This window comes from Lonchura striata, chromosome 1A (assembly GCF_050655825.1).
Source record: "Lonchura striata isolate lonStrDom1 chromosome 1A, ASM5065582v1, whole genome shotgun sequence".
Taxonomy (NCBI): domain Eukaryota; kingdom Metazoa; phylum Chordata; class Aves; order Passeriformes; family Estrildidae; genus Lonchura; species Lonchura striata.
The window spans coordinates 27,855,670-27,883,597 of NC_140741.1; the positions used below are offsets into that span (position 1 = coordinate 27,855,670).

The 27,928-nt window shown below is 36.5% G+C and overlaps 1 protein-coding gene across 17 annotated transcripts in view; it reads left to right on the plus strand.

The window, feature by feature from the left end:
- The window catches only part of TNRC6B (trinucleotide repeat containing adaptor 6B), a 132,764-nt gene that overhangs the window by 51,824 nt on the left and 53,012 nt on the right, over positions 1 to 27,928 (plus strand). Inside the window, exon 1 of one of the 17 annotated variants that reach the window (XM_085570387.1) lies at positions 275 to 21,707. The exons of the other annotated variants lie outside the window; for them this stretch is intronic. The gene's annotated coding sequence lies outside the window, so the exon portion shown is untranslated. Of the gene's footprint in view, positions 1 to 274; positions 21,708 to 27,928 lie in introns of those variants that run through there. 17 annotated transcript variants of the gene reach the window in all.

Sequence of the window (27,928 nt, forward strand, 5' to 3'; positions counted from 1 at the left end):
TTTTTTTTTTCCCTCAGCCTTCTGTGTTGCTAAAAATTTAAATCCGAGTTATTTTTGCAACTCCCTCCAGAACCAAGCAGAAAATTAAAGGGAAATAGCTGGAGCTTGCTTTCTGAGAACAGGCCCCTCCTCCCGCATTGTAAGAGTGTGATGTAATGCTCCTTTCTGTGGGGTTAAATGAAAAAATTTCTCTGGTGGTATACATTTTACTTCACCCCTTCCTCACAGGCATTGCATTGTAATTTTTTAATTTTTTTTTTTTTTTTTTTTTTTTGTAGCTGAACATGTAAGCAGCAGATAATTCTGCAAATAATCCTGTGAATATACTCCACATTGAAGTGTAGTAGTGTAATGATTGTGGTTAGCAGATAAACTTTGTAAACCTACAAGATGGCTCATATTTTGTATTTCTTTGTGGCCTTACATGCATACAGTTAAACACAAATGGAGGAGATAGATTTCAGTAAGCTTATTGAAATCTGTCTGGCTGTTGTCGTTATAGTGTTGTACATATTGGGACTTTTTTTGCTGCACTGGCTAGCAAATATTCAGAATAATTCAATGCAGTGTGTTGTTTCTCATGGAAATTAAGAGATGGTGTCTTTGGAGCTTTCTTTTTTAAAATTTTAAATTAGAGGAAACCAGTAAAAGAGAGTTCTGCTCAAATTTTGTGTAGTGTATTTTGCTGGTAATTTGGTCATTAAACATTTAATAGTAATGGATAACCCAGTTAATACATGAAGTAATGCATGCCCTTTGCTTAGGGTTAATGAAGTTAATAGATTGCCCTCTCATGTTACTGGCAGGTATTTGAGGAAATGCTATAAAAACGTTCTGTGTCTTTGACATGATGTACCCTGATGGCTTTTGTTATTCAAAACCTTCTTGGGCTCAGTGGAGATGTAGTCAGAATATGCTGGATCTACTTGTTGATTGACAATAGTTAGACATTAGAACTGTTTTCAAATGCAGTCTAAAGTAGGAATATTCTCAGATTTGGTGCTTACTGGACAAAACCATCAGCTACTGCAGTATATGTGATAAGTGCTGTAGAACGGGATGTGTGAACTGAGCAAGTAAAGGAAACCCAAGCTGTGTCCTAAGCTGGCAGTATTGTAGGATGTAGTCTTCCCAGACTCTGCACTGCAGAACAGTACTTACCTTTTCTGTGTATTTTTTTGCCTTCATGCCTTACTGCCTACGTTACACGCTTGCAGCATGTGTAGATGTTTGCACATGTAGTTTGATGGTTAAGGTGATGGAATACAGGGTGGCTTCCAGTAACTGTTACTGCTCCTAGCTACAGAAGCTGTTGTGCGTTAGACAAAAGGCAGCTATTGAGAATAATAGAAATCATTCCAGTAAGGAGTCTATGTCAAATATTTGAGCAGCTTTGTGAGACTGTAATTGTGAATAGGAAAGACCAATTAAAATAATTCCTCTTATAAATATGCTTTTGACCCTTCAGATCTCACTGAGGGCTGTGATGAGTACTGTGCAGTCTGTGCAGCCATAGGATTTTAATTGTGAATCTGGGCAATTCATAACGTTGTTTGTATTCAGTGCATTCTGCAGTACAGCCGGAACAAAACACTTAAATTTGAGAGACCTGACTTGAGTTGCAATTTCGAGATCAGTTTGAAGCATGGGGGCAGGGGAAGTTTCCTTCCTTCCTTCCTTCCTTCAGTTTGCAGTGACGATGCTGAGTTCAGAAGCTTTATTAATTTTTTCTGTTTGCATTTGCATGTCAATCGTTGTTGTTATCTACAGTAATCACTCCCTTTCCAAAGCAGACTGTTTTAGAGGGTTGAAAGCTACAGTGAAGTCTGTAGTCAGCAGAGCCCCTGGAGATTTTTGCACTACATCTAAGAGATTCTTGAGAAATAATTGACAAGAAAAGCCCTACTACCATTGAGCTTCAATATACAGGAGTCTACAATTCTAATGGGAAAAATTCAGGGAAAACAAGTGACTGAAAGATAAGTATGCTTCGTTTCAGTTGCTTTTCTTTTAGCCTCTTTCTCTCCTGCTGAGAAGGAAGAAAAAGAAACTTTGTAAGATCATGCAGTCTTTGCCAGCTGATTTCAGCTGAACTTAACCTTTCTAAGATTTTTGTTTCTTACCTAGTAATAAGTGGCTTAGTAGAAGAGAAAGTGTCAAATCTATGAGGAAAAAAATCCATAGAAAGAGAGTATTTCTGGAAGAGAATTTTTATCCACAAGTTTCCTAGTACCCCTTTAGAAACTTGACTTTAATCCTGAAACAAAATTCTTTAATTCTGGTCATTATGGATCTACATTCCTTTTGGATCAGGGTGGAAGGTGAATAAGTTTAATTTATAGTTTATTTTGAACAACATTTCTTGGAAGCTGCACCCTTGGTACTCTCTTCAGTTGGTGGTAGTTCATAACTGAAAAGTTTCAGCGTTTTTTTGCTTTAATTGATTAGGAAACCATCTATGGCCTTCCTAAGAGCTGCTTCACCATGTTAAGTATTGGTTTCCTGTTTAAACAACTCAAGATTTGAGGCAAGAAAATAAGATACATAGGATGTTTAACTCCAAGGACCTGTATTTCATGTCCTGTCAAGGGAATCAGATATATCAAGGTTCGAATTTCATTACCTTAGATTTCAGGTAGCTAAACTTTAAATATTGGGCTAACATTATTGCTCCAGAATTAATGGTGTAAAATTCAGGTTAGATTGATACAAAGATGTATTTCTTCTGAAATCTTTAGTTGCTAATGTAATGCTAGCATTAGCAATCTTACATTATATGATTGCATGTGCTATATTTCAAATATTGAACAAAGAAGTTGCTTAAAGTTGGGTGTCAAGATAACCGTTTTTGGCCATTTCAGCATTAATGGCAAATGCGGAGCTATCATGGAGGTAAATACTATATATTGGGAATATTTCTATTTTGTTGTTGTGATGGTGCTATAATTGCTCTTCAGAACACAGGAGGAATGGTGCCTTTCTGTATTTGTGGTGAATTCCAACTCCACAGCTGTACATTTAACACTTGTCACTGCTTAAGTTCTCCTTGACACATTGGCTTCCTACTAAAAAACACAGCAGGCAGTTTTGTGTTTTGTTTTTGTTTGGTTGGGGTTTTATTTTGGTGGGTTTGGGGTTTTCTTCTTGCTGAGACAGAACATATGTTCTGGGAGCAGCATGAATATAAGTAAGCCCTGATAATTTTTTTGTCTGTTTTTTGTTGGTTTTTCATTGTTTTTTGTGCCATCAACACACTTCTGAAAGGAATTCCTAGAGTTAATGGATATTGTCATTTTGAAGACTGTTTTCCTGTCTGTATACGGTATGCTGGCATTATAGCTTAGGGATTAAATGCCCTGCTGTTACTACAATTGTCTATTTTGTAATAATTTCTGAGAAGTTGTGCCTTAAGAACTGGCTGATGTGATATTTGGTTGTTATAGCATTAGTAAATTGAAAGACCTCTCATTCAAAATATTGTACTTTAAGGACTACTTTTAATTAGCCTCTTTAGTCAAGTAGGAAATCGTAATACAAGATACAACCCGTGGAGTTTTTCAGGTACTTCAGAGAAGATAGATTAATAAAACACGAGATGTACTTCAAAGGCAGAACAAAACAAAGCAGGTTAAACACCATGAAAAAATGTGTGCTAATACAGCTACAGATAAACTAGTGAGGGCAGTTTTGTTAAAAAACACAGTTAGTAAGAATGAAAGTTGACTACTGTTCCTTACAGTGCTACCATTTGCGTCTGAACTCAATTAAATGGATGTATGTATATGTTAGAGAAAATAATCTAAAAATACCTTGACACTGATAGATGGAAAAATGCATAAAAGTATAAAGCATGTTTATATTAATAAAAACATGTGTTAAATTGAGACTCTTAAAAGTGAAATGTGACCTTGGAATTTACTACAGCAAAACTGAAACAAGGCATCAAGATGCAATTGTGTTTGATTTCATGCCAGCAGGGGAGTTCTTCTCTTAGGATGGGATGTATGAGGCCACATTTTAGCAGTGGGGGAGATCAGCAAATTTTGAGGTAGCTCCAATAAGAGCAGCAAGAAATAGGAGGTAGTCTCATGAAAAAAATACGTCAATTTTTAATGTTTATTTTTTATAGATACATTCTCTGCAAACAAAGAAGTAGTTGCCTAATTTGTGTCAGAAGACCATCATTTTGACAGAGCTCCATCGTAGTTGGATGTGCTTTGGATAGCATAGTTACTTCAGCAAATAAAAAGCAGAAAGACATGAAATTTTTAAAATCAAGATGACCATTCATTTTTAGTTCCTTAAAATTACATGAAACCCAACTGTGTATGTTAAAAGTGTAAGGGAAGCATGCTCATCTTTCCCAGTGTGCTTAGCAGATGCAGATTTAAGGCTTCCTCAAGTACAGGTCTGAGTATAGCAGCTGAACCATTTTGAACTAAAGCAGAATATTGCCTTAATTTCTGAATCAGAGAAGAAGTATTTATTTAAAAAATAAAACAATGGGAAAAATTACTTCTGGTATTCTCAGTGGGTTTTTCCCCCTTTTTAAGCTCAGCATTTGCTGAATAACATCATAAATCTGCTGTCCACTTGTAATCGCAGTGGCTGTTGGGCACAGCTTCTGTGTACATAGGAAAATGGCAAAACCTAAGCTGCAGTGAAACTGCTGGAATTGGGGTTTTTAAAATGGCTTTTGTAGATTCTGGGTTTTTTGAGCTAGTTGACCTATATGAAAATAGGAAAGGTTAAATGTATAATCTGTTAATGCCACTTAACCATTAATTAGAGTCGAGCTTAATTGTCCCATTTTACATGTGCTCTGTGGCAAATATACACAAATGTGTTGTCATTCTGGTTCATTGCATCTTTGTGAACTTGGTTGTGCCTGAGCTATCCAGTTTTCCAGGATGCAGTGTCCTGTGTCGCTTAAACCTTCCTTAAAATAAGTCTTCAGTATTTTCTTCCACTTTTTTTCCCCTGGTTTGAATTTTAGTGTTCGCAGTAGAAGACATTGCAACTTAATATTAGGGTGCTAATGTAGCAGCGTTCTCACTCTTGTTGCAGCTTCTGTATTAGTATTTATATTTTTAATTGTATATAATTTTGCTTAAGCAATCATGCCGGGTTCAGAGTCTGATTTACTGCACATGGTTCTAATTCTGTGTTGGTACTCTAGATATACTTGACTACAAAACAGCTTTATTTAGCAAGAGGTTGGCTACTACAGAGAACTTTGTCAACTAAAGTGAAACTGAAATATTCTGATACATCACTTTGCCTGCTAAATATACAGCATGTTTGTGCTCAGTTTTTTGCTGAGCAGTTCATAGGGAGAATGATTTGATCACAACATACAAGTGAATTTTGGTACAATGGTTGGAAATCCCAATCTGGTAGCTCATGCTAGATGCTTTTCAGGCTGTTCTCCTTCTTACTTGGAGAGAGTTTGAGAACAATAAAAGTGAAAATGGCTACCTTCTATATGCAGGGGAAGAGAGGACAGAAGGTACTGAAATTTAGCACGTTTTTTTTCCTAGCTTATTCCTGTGTAAACTGAAAACCAGTTGTTCTGTGAAGCAGAAAAGAGTAGATTGTTTCATTCCTATGTGAATTTTTAAAAACAAATTCTTCTATATCCTAGTTAAGACTATATAAATCTTTCCTTTTTTTTGTTAGATTTTACTTGGGTACTATTGGTGTTACTACCTCACTGTTTTAGTCAAGGGGTCTTCTATGATAAATATATGAAAAATACAAAATAATGCATTTAAAACTGGTTAAAAATATGTTACATGAAAATAGAGGATGTCCTGTTGAGGTTTTATATATGTAATTTTATATCTAGCTCTGTTTTTCTTTGTGGATGTCATTACACGTTCATGTGCACTGGTTGGAATCTAAATGTGGGCTAGGTTCAAATTGCCTCTAAAAATGCTTGGTTAACCTGAGGTAAAACCCCAAAAGCTTTTTTCAGCCTGCTATAAAAATAGGTTCCAGCTGCTACAGAAGTCAGTTGTAGCAATATTAATGGGAATTTTAAATTAAATAGTCTTGGGTTACAGAGTCAAAATTTCTGTTCCTTTGCAGGTAATGTTTACATTATCTGCTTGATGCATATCAACCAAGCAATACTGAGAGAAAGAGTACAAAGCATTAGGGTTATTTTTGTTTGGTTTTGTCTTTGCCTGTGTCCTGTAATTCTGTTCAGAGCAGTTCTAGATCATCTGGGCAGGAGCACTTGCTAACCAGTACGCTGGCCTTGCTCTACCATTCGTGACTGCTTTTCTGATGGAAACACACTGATGGTGGTGTGGGAAACTATAAACAAAATATCATCTGGGTGGACAGTAAGTCTTCCTAGTAAGTTTGGTTACATGTACTTCTTCAATAAGGTGTCTGACCTAACTTTCCTTAATTGGAAAATATGTTTTTAAAGTCTCTGAATTATAGGAGGAGGGCTTAGTAAGTGATCTGGGGTGGGAGAATGCTAAGTTTTACATGCAGATAATTTTTTAGCTGTTGGAACCAGTTTAGTCTTCTTGTGCAAATCTGAATTTGCATTTAACCACCTCATCTTGCATCGTAGCTGTTCTGGAATGGTGACTTCTGATGAACTCCTTGAGTGACTGTTTTTATCACAAAATAACACATTATTCTACATCAAATTAACTATGCTGTGTTGTTAGTTAGGAGATAGTGTTGCTCTACATTTGCCAGTTACTATAAATAAAATATATATCCTGACACAGAAAAACTAGGAAGTGCGGTTTTACTAGATTTTAGGTATAACAAGATGAAAAAGGCAAAAGCAGACAAAAACTAAACTTTGAGAGTCTAGAATTTACTTTTGCAGCCTAATGTACCCTAAAGCTTCAGTTGCAGAGTTCTTTAAGCAATCTTGCCGCAGTTGGCCTATTAAAAACCAAAAAGGTTAATTTTTGGAAAGTTAGCCTGTCTTGATAAAGTTTTGGGGACAAGATTTTTTCTCAGATGTGAATTTAATGGTGACTGTTTTAAAGATGATGAGCTGTGTTTGGCTGTTTCATGCTCAGAAAAAGCTGAGGTTGGCTGTGTCAGTCTCTGTAATGTTCTGCCTCAGTCCAGGTAATGTGAAGTGAAACTGTCCTACCATGGACTGGCCACCTCTAGGGTCAGCTTAAATTTATGTAACTTCTCCTGATCTTTTTTTTTTAAAAACTTACCTTTTAAATGATGCTTCATTTCGTGTTAGATAATTTGTTTAAGCTTAAATGATTGTTCCTCTTTGCATTCTTAGGCCATTGTTCTGTTGTTAAGATGATATTCTAAATATTAGTTGTTGTGATAATTTTTGCTTGCTGTATTTGTTTCATGCTAAGCTGTTAAAAACAGGCTTCATCACTGGATCAGTGCATTAAAAAGAACAAGGTTGCAGATAACTCTTCATTTTAAGTTGAATTATAGCATGTAACTCAATTTCATTTTTTCATCTTGTTTCTTAAGAAACTTTGAAATAATTGTCTGCTTTCCAGCTTACTACGTATTTTGCTATTCACATGTGTCTGATATGGGTGTGTGTATGCATATATGTACTAAGTGCATGTTGGCAGTTACTACAGTTAAAAACCACCACGTATCAACTGACAGGTAGGGACTTCTTGGCAGGGCATAAGTGTTCAATACACAATAAAAATGGCTCTCAAAGTCAGTTTGAGTTTTGTGTTTGGTAAAAGTCTGCACAAACGAAGCAAATGCCTTTCTGTATGTAAGTGTACACACATTAGAGGAGCAGCAGTGAAATCCAGAGGCCACACAGAAAGTCAGAGGCAGAGCCAGACTTAAACTCAGAAGTTCCTGGCTTGTGTCCTGGGGCTGAAGCCAGTCATACACAGCTGTATTGAATTGTGAACAGAATGATGCTTTTTTTTTTTTTTCCTTTATGGATTTAAGAGAACAAGGCTGATTTAACCGAAATCGTAATGTGGGTAAAGAGATGGAATTGTGTAATTCACCTTTCTCAAATTTTCAAGTGCTAAAACTTTGGTGTTAAAAGTTGGTTCAGCAGTTGTGGGTTTCCACTTGCCAAGGAGCGTGATTAACATAGCTGGGTCACAAATTGTGACAAATCCTAGTGCAGTGCCTTGAGGTCAGACTAAGGGCTTTTTCTGAGTATAGAGGAATTCAGGCTTAAAAGCTACTGCTCTGCATGCTACCTTGAGAAACAATAATGACGTAAAGAAAATGCCCTGAAATTTGATTTTCTTTGATGTTTTAAAATAGAAGTGAAAACCTAGTTCAGAGACGGTCTGCCTGAAATTGACTGTTTATTAAACGGAAATTCACATTCTGTATTTAACACTTGTGGAGTTTTTAATGAGGCTTTAAACATTGTTATCCTTCAGTGCAGTATGAAAGAAGCAAGAGCCTGCTGTAGGTTTGCTGCCCGGTATTTTCCTCCTTCCTGAAGTAAAAGCTTGGAGTAGCTTCTCTTGAATGTATGGGCAGCTATGGTTATTTCAGGAACTCCCTTTAGGAAGAAGGCTTTGATATAAAATATTATAGAATGAACATCACCTTTATGGATTATTTTTCTTTGCTGCTAAAAATCTTGACAGAGATTTTAAAGTCCATTTCACAGGAAAAGGGACTTCTTTTCCAGGTAAAAGGTCATTAATAGCAAGCTCTGGTGGCAAAGTAGAGTTTTTTACATGGGGTGCCTTTATTAATCTGTGTGCTGTGTCTTGCTAACTGAGGCTTTATGTTTTATGCAAATGTATAGTAAGGTTATTTTCCTAAATTATGAGTGTGGAACTTAGCCAGAGAATACAAACTAAAAAAAAAAAAAAAAACAGAACCAAACAAAACGGAGGTGTTTTTTGTTTGCTTACGAGGAAGTAAGTTCCATTTTGTTTGTTGAAAATAACAAAAACACCACATAGTTTTTAAAAAAAGTCCAAGTTTCAAAAGCTTAACAATAAAATATGTCACTCCTGAGGAATTGAAGCACTGGTGTGTGCAGTGTGGCTATGCCTCATTCTTTGTGAAGAATTGACTCTTCAGTGGTGTGCCCTTCAAGGATGCATCTAAAAATTTCACTGGTAGTTAATGAAAATCAGAATAATTAATTTGAGTATTACAGTGGTCTACTTTTTTTTTCACCCTCCTTTTTTATGCACTGTCATGGTTTAAACCCAATAAGCAACCAAGTGCCTATGGAAAATCCTTTGAGTTTCCCTTACAGTTTCAGGTGTTTGAGTGTTTACAAGTCCCACTTGCCTTTGGCTGTGGCTTCAGAAGACATTTGAACTGGGTTTGTCAGGTTTGTTGCATAAGCCTGGACCACTAGAGAGGTAGATTTTGTTCTGGCAGTTCTTGCTTTAATTCACTTATTACAGTTGGTAATATATTGTAAGTAAACTGTATAGTTCTTCCCAGCAGGTCTTTCAGAAATACTGTAACCATGTAGTGATGAGTTGCTGAGTTTGGGGTTGCTACCCAGTCATCACCGGTAACAGTATTATGGGCTAGATTCTGCAGTGGTGAGTAGAAGACCCAGATGAGCTTGTTTCATTATGAGCTGTGTTACCCCTTAATTTAAGTTGGTAGCATAGCTTCAGTGGCTGTATACATTTTACCCTGCTCTCTTGTTAAAACAAGGTGTTAGTTAAGAGTAAGCATATAAAGGGCTGGTTTAACTAAGAATTTTTCCAGTGAAGCCAAATGTATTTTTTTTTTCTCTTATATTCTTTAGAAAGACCATAAGAAAAAGTTGGGTGACTCTTACTTTATGCACTTCCCCATTTAGGTGAGTCAAGTGTAGGTCAGATTTACTGATAACCATAAGTCCAGTTGGCATCTCCAGCTTAGCAGATAGATTTGATTAAAGCTAAAGGTCTGGTCTTTCACCTAAAATTTGGAATTTTAAATGCTTACATGTTTGACTGAATTCTCTATTGCTTCTCCTATAAGGTCATGCTAATTTTCTGCTAGGTAGCATTAACCATTTATCCAAAACAGCGGCTTCACAGAAAGACAAATGATTTGCACTGGCAAACACACATGGAAGCATCAATAAGCTGACAAATTAGATTTGAGGTTCTAGTGTTTAAAGGGCTTTTCTTTCAGCAGGAAATAGTCTCCCGCATCAGCTTATGTATTTTAATCTTCAACTTTATATAGCAGCAAAGAGTTGACCTGTCTTTATGCAGAGCTACCTTTCTCAAAGAGGATCGAGAGAAGGTTTAACTAAATTAGAAGTGCAGTGTTTTATGGAACAGTGAGTATCTTACAACTGTGTAATGATCATACACTGATTTTGTCTAGTGTCTAAAAAAAGGAAACTGCTGTGTTGCACACTTGTGACATTTATTGCTGGTAAGGTGGGAAGGGGTGGTTGTTAATTAAAGAAAGGAGTCTTTAGATCTTCTGTCAGCAGAAGTCAGAATTACATTCATCACTGGAAAGATGTGAACTTAGGTAGCTCTGTGTGCTGAATGCTCTTCTGATTTAGCTATTTCTGTTAGGAAAGTTTCTGATGCTGGAAAAGAGTGCACACTTCTAACCACTCAGAAGTAAAGAATGTCTGTTACTCTTTGAAGATTATAGTCTGTGAGTTTTATGCATTTATTTCTTTGTGTCTCATTACATCACTGAACATGAGAAATGTGTGGTGTTGATTAAAAATAATCTTGCATAATGCAGCAAGGCACAAAGTAACCTAAAAGTATCGAACACTACTTGGATGGAGAATTTGATAAGACAAATCAGCTTAATCTTCATGCTTCAAAAATATGCTAAATGCTAAAATTTCATTTATATCACTATAATTTTTCTCTTGTAACTTAACATTTTTATTTTCTGTATACCATTGTGGTCATGCTCCTCTGTAATCTCTGAGGTGGCAGTGCAGTGGTTTCATCATTCTGGATTCTTTCCTGGATTATGTCTGTCTTTAGAATTTCCCTCTTTAACAGAAAAAGCGAGTGGCCATTCCTGGACAATGGCTATCCATGTTGTATGTGGTCTGCAAGTTCCTGTCATCTTAGAATTTTTGTATGTTGCAGCAACTTTCTGATGAGAATGTCCATGTTGTGAAGGAATGTAACCTTTCTGGAATATAGATATTCTAGTGCTGTCTTGGTTTTCTGGCTTGGTTTTCTTCTATGATAGTAATGTATAGTTAGTTGTAAAATGTTTCCATCTTCTTGAGTATGAATGGACACTGATTTTTGTAAGCAAGACATGTATTCAGTCCTCATTGATTGTTTACTATTTAAAAAAAATGTCATAAGTTATCTTAAAATACTGTATTCAAAAGCAGGAGGTACTTACATGGGCTTCAAGTTAGAAATCGATCTGGTACTCTTATCTGTGAACGATATAAGCAGCAAGTAGAATTCATCACTTAAGCTGTAAATTATAATTCCTGGAAAGAGACAAGGAATGAGAACCCTCAATCAAGATTTCAGAAATCTTGTCTACTGCACTCAGTGTAAATATGAAAAGCTCTCAGATGACCGACTCCATAGGAATTGCAGCATAGTTAAAAGAAATTCTTTCCTGGTGGGAGACTACCCTTAGTTTAGTTAAATGCCTGAGGATACAGTGAACACTTCTCACTTAAACTTTCTAATGTCTTTGCTTAAGAAATAAGGAAATTATTGTTTATTTAGCAGTTAGTAAGAGTTGCATGTCTAGACTAGGCGGTTTAATCTATTCTTTATTTCTAGAAGGCAAGAAATAAAGTTAACTTTTTAAACAAAAAAATACAGCTAGAGATTTGTGCACAGTATCAGGACTATAAAAATGGATTAATTAAAAATAGCCTATCAGATTAGTGACTGTGAGAGGTGGCAATCATCTCTGCTCATTAATGGTCTATTTTCTAAAACTTATTTTGTTTCTGCCTCATAACTGTTGTGGCTAGTTAATTTAAAATAAACTGTTAAACAGGTATCATTATGTGGCCTGCAGAATGCTGTGTTCCTCCCTTTTACAGTCTTCTTGAAGTGAAGAAGAGACATTTCTACTTTCTTCTCAGTTACCCTGTATGGGTGTCTTGGGCCATCTGCGCAGGTGATGGGTAAGGTGGCAGTACAGTGTTGAGCACAGGCCTGTGTTTACCCATCTAAGACTGGTGTGCAATTTAGGGTGGCAGGACTTTATTGTAAGGCACTAGCTGCTACTTGTGATGGTTTTGTTCCATGGATTCTAGTAACTTCCTGCTTTAATTCTTTTAAAAATAACATTTGACTAAGCGGTGATATTTCTAGTGTTAACTGTGGTGTTAACCTGATTTATCCTTGGAGTGGTCTCTTTAAGCTCTGGTCTCTTTAAGTTTTCTGTGACCTTATAAAGCTCTCACGTTAACTTGTAGTATCTTTCCTGATAATGCTTTCCATGGAGTACCGATAGCTGCCTTACCTTTCCAAACACGGTTTATCAAGAACATAAGGAAAAATTACATCTTAAAACCCATCAAAGATGGAGGCATTTCTACATTTCTGTACATTAAGTGCACATAAAGTGTGCTTGTATGCATGAGAAAAAGAGGTGGGATATTTTCCTTTACTAAGTGCAAAACTGATATTTATTTGCTTTCTGAATTACACTGCAAAAGTTTTCCTAGGAGGTTGCTAAAATAGAAGAAAATTTCCTTGATAAATTCCCAATGATATTATAACATGTAGATGTATGATAGGAATTTAATATTGGCCTTTAGAATTATTGTTAAAGAATTTGTTCATCACAGGGAAAGAAGGGTGCATAGCTAATGTCAAATCTGGTGTTCTTCAAAAGCACTGCAGAAATTTTAAGTCTTTGAAATTTAGGGAAGTGTATAGTAATGCCACTTATGTTCACCATTATGTTTTGGTGGTCTGTTCTTTTGGTGGTCTGTGTCTTTTCCACTGTCCTGTGCAAATAACCACTAGATTACAGAGAGCTTTGATGTGATGCTGTTAACTGGGAAGAGTGATCAGCGTTGCATATGAGTGATGAATTTGCAGTTGAGGATAGTAAAAAATAAAGTCATAGGTATTGAGAGTGCAAGTGGTGTTTGTAGATGCTTCATGGGTTGGTGAGGGTATTTGGTTCTTTATGCTATTCTGAAATCTTAGGTAATCATCTTCTTAGAATGCCAGATCAAAATTATCACTTCTGTGTCCTCAAAACTCTAGTGATTATATGAGATTATGAGTTTGGAAAGGCTTTGATTTTTTTGGCTGCTTATGTAGCTTCAGAAGGAACAATTTTTAGTTTCTTGCAGTTACAAACAAGTCACATCTTGCACTTCTGTGTTGTTTTCATTTTTCCTGTTTCCTACACACAGTTTCTTTACAATTCTCTAGTTTGCATTCTGCATGCCAATGAATACTTTCAGATTACATCTAAATAAGGCACGAGTCATGACATGGAGTATTAAGTTGTGATGTTTTGAATAATTTACTGATCTAATTTTTGAATGAAAAATGACTAATGAAGAGGATGGACCAGCTGGTTGCAGTAAGAAGGGTGAGGAGCAGCTGCTGGGGATGAATGCTTCCACATCAGGCTCTGCAAAGAATCTCTGTGCTTACCATATAACCTAAGCATCAAACAGTCATTTTGCAATGCCCCTGAGGTCTTGATGCTTTAGAAGTGGATATCAAGTCTAGCATATGTCTTTATTTTAAGCTGACTCACCAGAATAAAGTTCAGTTTTCTTCACTGTTTGAGAGTGTATCAAATTTCTTAGTAAGTGCTACCTTCCATTTATTCACTTATGTTTTAGGAGTAAGTCTCATGCTTTGGCTTTCAGAAAGTCTGTAGCAATACAGCAAAGAAGACTTTAATTCCCTTGTGATTTACCTAGTTTCTTGGGCAGGGCGTGCAGTCTGTCATCGTCACAGAGGATCTAATGAGATTTGATCTGTGCTTGTTAGCCTTTTAAGAACAGGTGCAAGCTCCCAAACAAGAAGAGGGCATGGTGTGTTAGCAGAATTAATCACTTCGGTGTCGTGTGCATCTTACAAATACTGCTCCATCCTATGAATGGTGCAGTGCATCTGATTCTAAAAGCCATTTGAAGGACATGGTTTATGTGATTTAATTTATCAAGGTAACTTTTATCAGTGTTTAGATCTTTATACAGAAGTGGGGAAGGAGGAAGTTTGTATCCATTTTCATATTGTAAAGAAACATTGAAATGCATGCCAGAGTTGATGTATGATAGAACAGCATTTTAATTACACATCTAGAGTGATAAATGTATTTAAGCTTTTTTTTTTCCCCACTCTGAAACACCTGGCTTGCAATTTAACATTGTTGTTTCACCAGATTTTAGTTTCTTATCACCTGTGGTTACCTATAGACAATAAATATTGAATAGCAGCTTTATAAAATAGAGTGATTTATTGGTACAGTAAATACTGTATCTCTTTACTACTGGCACAGGGAATCCTGACCTTATTTAGTCTGCAGTAGAATCTCTATGACCTTACTACAGCCATGGTCTGTAACAGTATAGTTGTAACTCCTTTCTTGGTATACATGCAGTACTCCATGACTTAGAGTGACTCACAAAAGTGTGAGAATATGCTGCAATACAATTAGACATTTTGCACGGGATATCCATTACTAGATAAAAGCTAGGGATCAGAAGCTTTGTGAAGGTAATGAAACTCCATTGAGTTTCAGGCATATATGTGCTTTTCCAGATGTGGAGATCTACATGTCTAATGGCTGTGTCTGTAGTAGGTCTCTTTGTCTGGAGGGCACATGATACTATCGCTGTCAGTAGAGCTTTGGTAGTTGCAGACTGAGAGGTTGTTCCCTCTTGATTTCCAGATATGTTGGGATACATCTTAGCAGTATTTGAACTTGGTCCTACTTCTAAGTGGCAGTGAGTTGATTAGACTCTTCAAGACTTTTTTGTTGAGGATTGGGTGATTAGTTTAACTCAGACTCAGCAACTTTGGGCTGTTGATTTTTGAGGAATTGTGGGGGTGGGACACCATTTATTGAAGCCAAGCTGTTAAATTTCATTCGTCCTCTGATGAAGGCATAATGCTTGAATGATAACATAAACTATGCTAAGGAGCTGTTGTCCCATGTAATGAGTAGGAAAAATTGCTTTATACAATGAAAGCTGTGTACCAAATATAATACTGAATTGCTCTCTGGTTTTGTGCTATAGGAGAACTTGAGATAAAGTTATAAGGGTGATACACACCATTATTGCCCAGAGGCTTAAGTTTCTTCTGACAGATTATGTCCTTTCGAAAGGGTGAAAAAACCCAAAACATGATGTCCAGGCATTCATTCAGTAGCCAATGAAAAACATACTTTGTTATGTAAAACACAAAATGCAAACCTGTTTTCCCTTCAGCCAACTAACTCTTTTCTCTTAACTGAATCTTGTTATTTTGGTGCAAAATAAAATTGGCTGTTGAACTATTAAGAATATTTTAAAAAACCAAAAAAAAACAAACCTGTGAAAAACCTGAAGGGCTGTTGGGATGACATCTGAATTACCCAATTTTTCTTTTAACTTCTTTATTAACATTGCAACAATAGTCTGCTTTTCTCATACAGAGTTCACTGCAAAGTGAATCTGCAAATATTTTTAGTGCTACTCGTTTTTTCTTACATAAAAACAGTAGTCTTTTGCCAAAGCAAAAATATATTTTTTGATGACATTAATGTCAGATTATCTTTTTTGAAGGGAGAAATGAGTAATGAAAATTAAACTATATTTAAAGTGAATTTTTAACAGGAGTTCAGACCTAGTCATCTTGGGGATCTTTTCAGTGGGTTAACAACAATTTTAAGAAATAAAAAAATTAATTTCACTACTGTCATTAAAGTCTGCAAGTGTGGCAGTACATAGAAGCAATTAACTTGAGTATGTTTTAGTATGGTCAGCTTTTACAGTAAAACTATCAGTGTTACAGATAGGTTTCTTCTGGTAGCTACAGTCATTGGAAAGACAAAACAACTGCAAAAGAGCCATGTTTGTTGCAGGTCAGATGTGGATATGTTATCTCAAACTGTAAGATCACTGAGTACTCATTGAAGTGATGACTCCATTATAGTTTGCAAAACAAGTAGTCTTGGACTTGTGGTTATTTCTTTAGAGAATGGATATTGAATTCTTAAAAAAAACCTGGTATTTTGCTTCTTTAATTACTGGAGTACGTGATTGAATGCTAAGAAGTAGCTTACTTGCACTTGTGAGGTCTGAATTTTTTATGTGAATTGTGTCTGAGCTCAATATTACTGGGTAATTTTAATTTACCAAAGAATAGCACACTCATACTTATCTTCACTAAGAAAAGTTGCCAAACAAGAAACACAGAATTTTTAAAAAATCTCATGAGAACTGGTTGCTGTGTTTGGAGGAAGACAGAATTAATGTCTTCTTGAGAATGCTGCCTGAAATTTGGTGCAGTCTTTGCAGGCTTGCACATGACCAGGTTTTATAGTAATGTATTGGTGATCAAGGGCTCTTCACATCAGATTTGGGGCATTAATTATGTCCTAGTTTCTAATGGAGTGTTCCTTAATGGCAAGAGCCGTTTCTCTCCGTACTGCTGACTTGTCCTGTGGCTTTGAACATAGTTATTTATTTTTTGCTTGGGTTTACTCATGTGCAGAATTAAGTTTTACATACTTCTTAGTGTTGTTGCAATGCTTAATTAATATTTATAAAGGCCTTTGACATCCTGTGATGAAAGGAACTCTGCAAGTGTTTAGTAGTTGTATTATTTTATTAGTGAAAATGCAGGAGGAGTCAGAAGGATACCAGTTCTGAATTTAGAGTGAGCAATGGAGTAATTCTGTAACCTTGAGCAGGTCATGCAGTCTCGTTTTGTAACATATCCTGGGAAAACTCTGTTTTGCACCATGTGTTATTAAATGCTATTCTTTCCTCACCCAAATCCATTCGAAGGGAAAAAAGGTAAAAAGTAAGCAAACATACACGACTTTACTGAGCTGCTAAATACAGCAAGTATTTCTTAAGGAAATAGATCATTAACAGGGGCCAGAGGGGTGAGAAGGGAGTGGATGTAACTTACAGTTGCATTTCAGAGTCACCATGAGAGCTTGAGTATGTGTTACCTAGTCACAGACCAGACTGGATTCTGCCTGTTACCGATGTCTGATTTGGGTTCAGTATGCACCAAGCTTAACTGCAACTTCACTGTGAAGGGAATGCATATAATCTTTATTATATTCTAAGAGCTCACTAATCCGTGGTACTCAGCTGGTAAACAAGTACTTTCTTCAGACTGAATATTGTCTGTATTTGAGCTTTGTGATTGTTAAGATTGATAGTTCTTATAGCATCTTGTATTAGACTATTGCATAATAATATAAATCTCAGTCACTTCAGGTTTTTTCCTCAACTGACAGAGGAAGGTTATGATTACTTACTGTCATTAAAATTACAAGATAGTGAGGAACTTTTGAAAAGTATATATCTGTTTCAAGATTGAGCCAGCTAGGCATTGGCCTAATTATATAAGGCACAATAACATTAAATAGTTACTTGATGTGCTTCACACATGCAAATGCAGGGTTTAAGTTTTTTATTTCATACATGGTGTTATATCTTCATTTTACTCATTGCACAAAACACATAGATGTGGTTTAGAATAAGGGGCATCAAAACTTTTATTTCAAGTACTTCAGCAAGGTGAACAGATTGCCCAGTGAAGTGTGAGGCATAGCTGAATTTAAGAGCCAGTTTATGCTTGTGCAGTATGGTGGATTCAAATTGAAAGCACCTGGATCTTTGTCCTGCTTTATTGCAGTCTGGCTGGACAGCTTGTTCTGGAGGCTTTTTACTTGTCTTTAGTCCTGCTTCAGCTCTCAGCTCAGCTGGCCCAAGGATGAGGAGGAACAGTGTTTGTCCCTGCTAAGAATAAACAGTGGTTTGTAGTCTTCAAGAACAGCAGTTGTTAAATCCCCCAAGCTTTATATAACCCTAGTTATAAGCCTTAATTTATGGAGTATGCCTTGTAGTAATGGAATATCAAGAATTTACCTGCCTGGCTTGAACTGAACATGCTGAACATATATTTAGGTAGATTTATTTCAAGATAGAGTAATTTGGTAAGATTTACATAGTATCTTCCAGACCTGCAAAATATGTTACTTGCTTCTGCCTTTAACTTAGACTTCCTGATACGGATTATGACCGTCCTGAAAGTTTGTAACTGAATACTTGCAGCAAGTAACTGAATGAATTTTCTTACCTGTTAAAAATAAATATTGCCTCAGGTAATAAATGGAGAGTGGAAAATACAAACCTTAATACCTGTGCCAAGAAAATCTGAGCAAGCTGTACAGAGTTGTTTGAACTTCTAATACGTTTAGAAAAACAACCTTAACTTGCTGGTTCTTCCACCTTAACCCACAACCAATGAATAATAACTTAGTGTGGAAAGCCTTGTTCTTAGCTTCACACTGATAAAATTAACTACATGCTACCTTTAGTATTTTGATTTAGTATAATTAAAATAATGACTTACAGTTTGATAAATGTTATTTTCATTACTACAGTGCCCTGAAGCACTGCATGTGGAAAACTTTATAATATTACACAGATCTGGAGGTATGTAATATGATTGTCAGACTATTAACTTGCACAAAGTGTTTTGGTCTTTAGAGCATATGAATTTAGAGTGTTTCTTTGGAAACTGAATAAAAGTAAGCAATCAGATCCTTTCCAAAATGAAATGTAAATTATACCACTATGCAACTGCAAGAGTATCCTTATAATATCCCTATGCAGGATATTCAAGCATTTCACCATTCAATAGAAGCTCCCTGTAAGCACTATGGCTGTGTCTGGGCTTGGTTTGGTGAGGGATTTTTTCCCAGTAATTTAACAGTCACTAAATAGAAACTGCTTCACTGATATTTATATTTTAATTTTTTCCTTGATCTGAAGTGCCTTCTTGAGTGCCATATCATGAACATTAAGAAAGCCTCCAGTATTTTCAAGCAGGTTAAAAAGTGCATCAAGTAACACTGTAATAATGTTGTCTGTGTTTTCTTTATTTTTACCTTCCCCTACGAATTCCGTCCTGTATCTGTAGATAGTCTGGATCTTTACCAGGATGGATTTTCGGTCATGGGTTTGTTTTTTTTTTAACCAAGAAACACAAATATAAATAAATGTCAAAGTTTAAAATAAATAGAACTACTTGTTAAAGATTCTGCGTAATCCAGTTTTTTACTGTTTGTACAGCCTCCACTGGTGCCACAAATTATGCTCTGGAAGAAAATGTTTCATTTGAATAAATTGTATTATACTTATTCAGTATTTTTTTCTGAAATGTCACATTCCGACATTAAAACAAGTGTCATAATTGTTGTGTGCACTGTGGCATAGTTACCATGGGAAATAGATACATTTCCTGTGACTGTTTCAGTTTTGAAAAATAATTATTTTCTTGGCATTTAAGGCAGAAGTTTGTAATCTAAGAAAGTACAGAATTCTGTTGTTAAAATCAAATTTATGCTTTAGTCAGGAGTCAGCATTTCCTTTTTAACTGCAATTATATTAATAGTAAGTATTCTTTTAATAGCATTTCTCATGCATACCTACAAAAATGGACTATAAGGTGGCAGTAATACTTGTGTTCCAGTTTGTAACCTGTTCAAAGTCCCAGTAGGACATTGGCAAAGCTGCCAGTAGAGCGGCTCGCTTGTGGAATTGGTCTGGGCTGCTGAATGCGTTGGTGTCCTGGTACAGACCTGGAGTGGAGGGTAGCTCATTTAGCTACCTGCTACAGTCCTTCTGCAGAGGATGTGTCAGTAATTAGTTTCCTGCTCACTTGACCACTAAGTACAGAACTATATTTTTGTTCTACTCTAATACATTTTTGGAGGAAGTATTCCAGAGCTGCATTGCCATCAGTGACACAGCTGTTTATGGTCAGCAGTGCAAAGTGCACTGGCAGCTGGGCAGTCTGGTGCTGGTCATGTTCAACATCTGTATTAATGACATGGTCTGTTGGGATGGAACAAACTCAGCACCTTTGCAGGTGCTATCAAATGAGACTGAGTGGTTGACTCCTCTGGAGATTAAGGTTGCCATTCAGGGGGAACACAGTAGGCTCGAGAAAAGGGCCTGACAGACCTCTTGAAATTCAACAGTTGTAAATGGAAAGTACTACCATTGTGTCAAAAGAGCTCCCTGCTATATAGCACAGGCTAGACATCCACTGACTAGACAGTAGCTCTGCAGAAACAACACCTGAAGGTCCTGAGAGAGAAAAAGTAAAATATGAATCAGCAGGGTGTCCTTGCTATTAAGAAACCAGCCATATGCTGTGTTGTATTAGCAAAGATACAGCCAGTGGGTCAGGAAAAGGGATTCAACACTTCAAGTCCCTCTTTAACATAATGTGTCCAGGTTTGGTTCTCATAGAGGGAAGATGCTGATCTTGAGGATTGCCAGCTCTCTTTTCCCTGTGAAATGACTGACTTGTGTCTCTGTAGGAGGCACAGGTTCTTAAGACTTGATTTTATTTTGGTAGCTGTTAACCCTTTTACCTGGCCCATGGTGTTTCTTGTGGCTGTCAGAATGATACAGGTAATTTTCTTGGCAAACACTTACAGATAATGCAGCTTTCTACTTGTATGAGTAGTTTTAGAGGAAAGGAGTACTTTTTGATAATCACATAAAACCTTGAAGTCCTGAATGGAGCTGTGTCTTGCCAAAGGGGTGTCCTGATAGGATACATTACAGGACGTCTTAATTACAGGCAAATTTCTGACCTCATGTTTTGCCACTCTTGGGCTAATTTTACCACATTTCACAGTTGTCTAAGCACACTTTACCTGTGTCTTTGGTGTGCATGATTGTGCATGCTATGAAATAAGAATTACAGATCTGCAAGAGCTCCAAAGTGTTTGAAGCCTGAAGTAGGGGACAGAATGTGCTCAATTCTTACATTCTAGAATTTTGGCTATAGCTCTCCATTCTCATAAAGCTTTCCTTTTTATCAATTGGCTAACATTTAGGAACTTCAGATTGTATCTGGAAGTCTTTTTTGAAAGAAAGAAATACAGCTGGAAAGAGTAATTTTGTTTAAAAGAGTGCAAGCAAGAAATACAGATTATTTTTTAAGATCATTTTTATCTTTTTAACATATGTCAAGGTTTCCTTATGAGCAGATGACTCTGAGAATTGAAATTGGCCCCCTCCCTCTTCAGATAATATTCTTGCTCCTTCAGTTGCTGAAGAGCTGAGAAAAAACCTCCATTTCTGTGAGCATTTGTTGTTATACTGTAGGGCTTATGCCATCCAGTTCTTTAAAGTAAAGAGCTCTTTATGCTCAGTCTCTATAGATCATTGTGCATAGGTGGTTATATATATATATGGAATACGTCACAAAGAATTAATTTAACTCTGTTAACAAGTGTAATAACAGTTGGTAAGGAGCATTCCTTTAGAAAAGTGTACTTTCAGCTGTCAGTTTGTTGATGTTGTAAAGTTGGTTCTTTTCTCCAGCAGCGTCCAGTTGCTGATGTTGTGCTGTGATAAAGGCATATCGCTTGGGCCAGATGCGCTGTTTCAAGTACGCAGCTTTCTTGCTCTGACGCGGTTTTGGTTTTCAGCCAAAGAGAAGAAAAAGCAGCTTACTCTTGAAAAGGAATAATCTTTTGAAAATGCTTCTTTAGAGCACTTCTAAAAACACTCTTTAGAAAGTCTCTTTATTTAATACATGGTGAGTATATGTTGTGTTTGTATAAAATCCATAGCTTTCCCTGGGAGAGAGAGAGGACAGGCTTTTATCTTACATATGGTGTATATACTATTTACACATGTTGCAAATATTTCATACTCCTGAAGGGCTGAGTTCTGCTTTTGTGATTTCACCTACCTTCAGAAAGTGTGGGACAAGAATCGTTTTACTAGTTGACCAATTCTGAACTGCACAGTTTATCCCTTGCATTGGTATCACAGTTCTTCAGTGATGTTGTGAATTTTTGTCTCATTTCAAGCAAACAATTTTTTTCCCCTCTTTTAAGTTTTTATATCCTAGGTCTTCAGGAATGCTATTCTGAAGGATCAATTGTTTTTCCTTATAAACATCAGAAATCACTTGGCCTAAAGTAATTTCATTCTCCATTTTTGTCAGTTCAGCCTAAAGACTGACTTTTGAAATGGCTATCTCCCATGTAAGCATATTTTGTATGGCTGTCTAATTTATGTGTTGCCTAATAAGAGAGAAGGCTGTGATGCTGAGTATTATAACTTTTTAAAAAATAAAATTTATTAATCCCATTTTGACTCTTTTGATCAGCAAGATCATAACTCTTTATTTACGTGGCTTAGTCTAGTGGAAGTAATTTTACCTTTTAGGAATGTAGGGTCTGTCAGCCGTGGGATTTATTCCATGCTGTGTTACATCTTGCTTCTGTTTGATGTTCTCTTTAAATGCACTGCAGCACACTTGCATGTTTGTACATGCCCCAGACTTCTCATGCTGCTCAAATAATGGAGCATGCCTGTTAAGTGGGATATGTTAAATGAAAGTGAAGTAAAATTGTGAGGATTTCTATGCTCCAGTTGTGGTGCATTTAATTTTACTTCATTTTTAGTCTCTGACATCCAGCTTCCTGATATGATTTAAAAGCTTTCATCCATTTTGAGCATTTCAAGCTGTAGACTGCCAGTGTTCATTACTGCAGCAAGAAGGGCTTGCACCTCAATGAACTCACTTGGGAGTTTGTAGTATGACTATTCTTCATTGCTTATGACCCGTAGTTCTAATCATCTTATGCTTTTTAATGCATTATTGTGAGTTGAATTTGCTTCCCGTATGCTCAGCTAAGTTCCAGAGAAGGTCCAAACAAGTGAAGGTCAAGGACAGCTTGATGAAGAGAAAGTGGAAGAAAATGAAAACCACTTGCTAGTGGCAGCAGCAAGGTCTTCATGAAATAGCACTGTTGAAGACATTTTACTTTCCTCTAAGAGATTTTGTCCCTGTATGGATTGGGGAAACTCCTGTCATGGAAGTTGCACCTGGGCTCAAGCTTGTTAAAAGTGTTTTGCAACACATTGAGACACCAGTGTGTGATGCCTAATTCTGCTGGTGTCCAGGCTATATAACTGATCACAGTACCAAGAAAACTTTCAGCAATGTTGAGAAGCTAGGTGCTTATAGTTAGAGTTCAATTGAAATACTTTAGCTTCAAATCTTGACCAAAATTGGATACCTTATTTTTGGATAAATTTCTGGTTTGATCAAGTTTTGAGTCTTCCCATCTGTTTCCAAAAGATTTGAAAGGTATTTGGTATTTTGGATCACTAGAGGCTTGTCTGTAAGAAAGAGTTATTAAGTTATTAATAACATAATATTATTAATAACTATTACTATATTATTAATAAAGTTATTATCTGTAAGAAATAGTTTTTAAGTTTTACTTCTAAGTGACAGTGCTCTGTGCATGTAAATCGTTCTCTGTGTATGGTGAAGGCCTTTAGCCCTGGCTAGTTGTGACTGATGCTAAATCTTGAGGGAAGATTTAGCAGTCGTTCAGGCAACATGGTAGCTACATAGATACAAAAGTGCTTCTGGTCCTGCAAGTGGGAGTTCAGAATCCCAGCGTTCAGAAAGAGGATGCACAAGTTGGCTCACAATTTGGAAGCAGGTTTGTAAATTGCCCTGTGCTCATCAACAACACAGAGAACAGGGTGCACCTATAGAAGTTTACTGCCACTTCTGTGTCGTAGTGTAGCTAACTCAAGTTGACTATTCTGAAATGAGGTAAAGTGTGAGGTCAGGAGGAGGGAAGAGAACTCACAGTTCTGGTAATGCACATCTTCACCTGTGAGGAACTTACAAACTCTCACACCATTGTCCTGGGCTGTTGGAAAAGGAACTGGAAGTTGCATGCACTAATGTGTCATTCTAGAATTTTTCATTTCTTACATTTCACTTACATTTTTTTGTGCAGTTTTAGTTTGAGAGTGTCCTTACAGGATTATGGGGTTTGTGTAGACTAATACTGTGTGACGCTTTATCTCTGCCTATCAAAGTGTGTTGGCAGCAGATAGTGTGCAATATGTTGCATGTCATCTTGCCTCACAGTTCAGCTTATGACAGCAAGAGCTTTGAAGGCAACTTCTGTCCTCTACCTGTGCCTTAAGCCCATAATGTTGTCAGAACAACTCTCTAAAATAGAATTTTCTGGAAAAAATAGTATTAGAGTTTTGCAGGAAGTGAACAATTTCCAAAACAGGTAGATTGTTTTGAGGGAGAAAACATTTCTTGAATGTCTGGTTTTGGTGGTTTTTTTTTTTTTTTCCCTGAATTGGATGTTTTAATAATATGGACTTCACAACTGTTTTCTGTTATGTCTGCAGTTAGTGTAAAAAAATTCTGCTCTCTAAAATAATTTCTTTTGACTTAGCCAGAAGAGGTTGTTTTAGGAACATAGATAAGGTGTGATGTATCACAAGTACTGGGTTTATTTGGGTTGGGTTTTTTTAGAATGAAGATAATGTTTTGGATTACATTTTATAATTTCTCATAATTTGTAAGCTGTTAATTTGCCTTACTTTAAATACTTGGAATTAAAATCTGTAATAAGCTTTTTAAATGCGTTCCAGTAATGTTGATTCTAAGATTTTGTGGGAGATCTTCAAATAAAATTAGGTCATATTTTTAGATCACCACATGCTTTCTTGAAAAAAAAAAAACTAGATTAAAAAGCTGGCTGCTGATTGCTATTTAGCAGACTTCCTCTTCAGGGTTGTGGTGTGTCCGTGTTGCCATTACAGTGTGCTCATAACAAAGCCCGGAACCACACCCCATTGTATTACACTAAATTCACTCTGCTTGCAGTTGATGGGTTTTCTCCCCTTGTTGATCTCCGTGTGAGCTACTGTTTACTGGAAAGCACATGATGGAGCCCTGAGTTTTCAACAGGCCAGGAAGAACTGTCTTTTGGCTAATGAGAAGCTAATGGGCAGCATTATCTCTGGAATAAATCAAGGAAGTGATTGATGTTGAATTTCTCAGGGCATTTAACACTGCTAGTTGTATTCAACAAGCATCTTGCATCCAGCTGAAGAGGAAAATCATTGATCATAAAACAAATGTTAGTGAAATGCATGGAACAGTAGAACTGGGAAGACGGCACTTGTGATACCCAGAATAACAATGAAACTTACTTACCCTTCTAGTTCAGTGAACTTTCACTGTGGTTGTACATCGTTAGTGTGTCTGTAGCATCTATTCTTGCTCTGTGTTATAAATGAAAATTTGTCCAGCCAAATTAATATAAAAAAATAAAATATTTATTTTGCAATTAAATTCTATCTAGCTAGCCCCAAGGAAAGAACTGAGCTGAGCCCGGGGTCGGCCCTGGGTGTGCAACAAGGAGACAGCCTCAGCAGAGGTTTTCCTCTGTGCCCACACACCCCCATCTTGGCACAAGCGATCTTTATAGGGAAAATTCCGCCTGAGGCCAAGATTTGAGCAGTCAGTCTTTTCTTTTATTCAGAGTCCACATGTTAATAAGATTCTCTTTTTTTGGTGATGAGGGAGAACAATTCAGTGTCCAGAGTTTGTTGAATCCCTTGATGAAATTTGGGAACGATGTATTCACATGTATTTGCCTGAGGATTTCCATGATATCCATCTCGGGTCAAATGATCAGCACTGATCAGCACCTGGGGTTCCTGTATCTCTCCAGACATGGCCCATCTCCTGGGGAGCCATGCCTTCTTACTTGTAAATCAGTTTCCAATATACACCCGGTCTAACCTGCGAGGGTGGGGGGAATCCTAATACAAACGTGTATACTCTTAACAAATATTCGATATCACATATATCATATTAGAAATGGCATGAATTATATCTACTACACATAACACTCTGCCATTTGGAAAATGTAACTTTGTACTTCTGACATGTTTGTGAGGTTTCATCCAGCAGTTTGTCACAAGCTCTGTGGTCCCGTACCTGTGATGTAGCCCAAGTGTTCAGATAGGTCCCTTCCACCTTAGTAGAGCTTACATGAATTGAAGCCTAAATAAAGTTTTGGTAAATGAAGTAAACCAGGTGTTGGTTGCTGCTGTATTGTGGTTGTTGAGGATACACCCAATAGAATATTAAATCTCTACTAAAAGAACAGAAGGGAAGGTTGTCATGCAAAACAAAAGGGCTTCTCTGCAACCTTAGTCCACATAGATCAAAAAACAAGGCAGCAGCAATAGCAATCTCCATGTCCAAAATTTATCACAAAGGCAGACCATAACTAGGTGATTACTTTCAGGCTATGGATCTTTTGTCCTGGAATCCTTTTAGGGCTGCATGTCACTATAAGCCATAGTTTCAGCTGTGATTGTGAATGTGGTTCTTTTCTCTTTCTTTTCTATTCCCTTCTCATCTGCTCACAAAAGTAAGGAAAGTGCTTTTAAGTAGAAAGATACCTGTGTGCCAAGCAGTTAATGGAAGTCATTTCATAATTTGATACTACCATTTTTAGCAGCTCTTTTGAGACATCTCCTTTTAAACTTCTTTTTAAACATTTACCTACTGCAAGAAAGTTGTTTGGAAATTGTGTAGTTAAAACTTGAACTGCAGCCCAAAAGGCATACACAGCTCGACAATATAAAAGTAGTAAACAATTTGAAGTCATAGCAATTTTGAATGATGAGGGTGTCACAGGAGGGATTTTTCATCCTCCTCACAATCTATGGCTCAAAGAAAATGAAAAGAAGTCTGTCTCAATGCTATGATAAACCATGCAAAGTACACCAAGCTCCCCAGTGCTTCACTGAAAAAAGTGTAGTAATTGCACTTAGTGGTAACTTCAGGATATTGTTTCTAAGGACTCATCTTGCCTTTATCAATTTTATCCATCCATGAAGCAGGGGAGACCAGCTTCAGGAAACCAGGAAGACATTTATTACTCTCTGTAGGACCTTTGTAGTTTAGAATCTCCTTGAAGTTCTCAATCAGGAAGCTATTAATACATAGCATCTCAAAATATTTTTGTAGGAATCAGTTGCCTAAATATCTCTTTACACTCTGGCTTCAGAGTATTTAGTGAAAATGAAAAGAAGGTTATTTCTTTTACTGTATAGATGCAATTTAAAGAAAAGTCTGTACAACATGACAGCAAAGCATACTCAACTTTTTAAAACTGTGGTCAAAAAAGTCCTTTGATTTAGGTGTAAATACAAGAAATTGTTCAGTACTATTATAAACTCTGGTTTTGTTTTTAATACTGTTCTGGGTTTTATAAAATTTTCTTCTTAAAGATTGTGGATTATAGTTGTTAGTTGGTTCCCATTTGTAGAGTCTCTGCTACTCTCATCTGCTAAATAATCTTTTTACATTAATGATCTTTGTCTTAATCTTTACCTATAAAAAGAAATTAAGTAAGCTGGAAACTTGGCCTTAAATTTCTTTTTAAAGAGGTGAAGACAACTGGTTAACAAAAATTGATTCACCATAGAAACAGCTCAGCCAATAGTATGTATGCAGTAAATTAACTATTCCATGGTACTTTCATATTTAATATAGAACATAGCAACAAGATAACGGCTTGACAACAATAGCAGCTGTATATATTTTTTTTCCTTTTTTTGAAAGAATGTTCTTGTGGGAAAAAATAGATTCTCTGGAAAGTAATTTGTATTACAAGTTTCATCACAAAAATTCTGTGGGTGGATACAATAGCCTAGAAATTAAATTAGAGATTTGTATAATAAATGATAGGTTTGATTTGATATGACACTTCTAGTCTCTTACAAGTGACATAGCTACAGGCAATAGAATAATCTCTTCCCCTTGTGAAGATAAATGTTGTATCAGACCAAACTATCTTATATTAATTACAACTTCCCTTTTTATTTTTTTACCATATGAAAAGGTTCATGAGGCTCTTCGTTAAATAATAGCATGATCCAATTATAGGAGTACTTTGG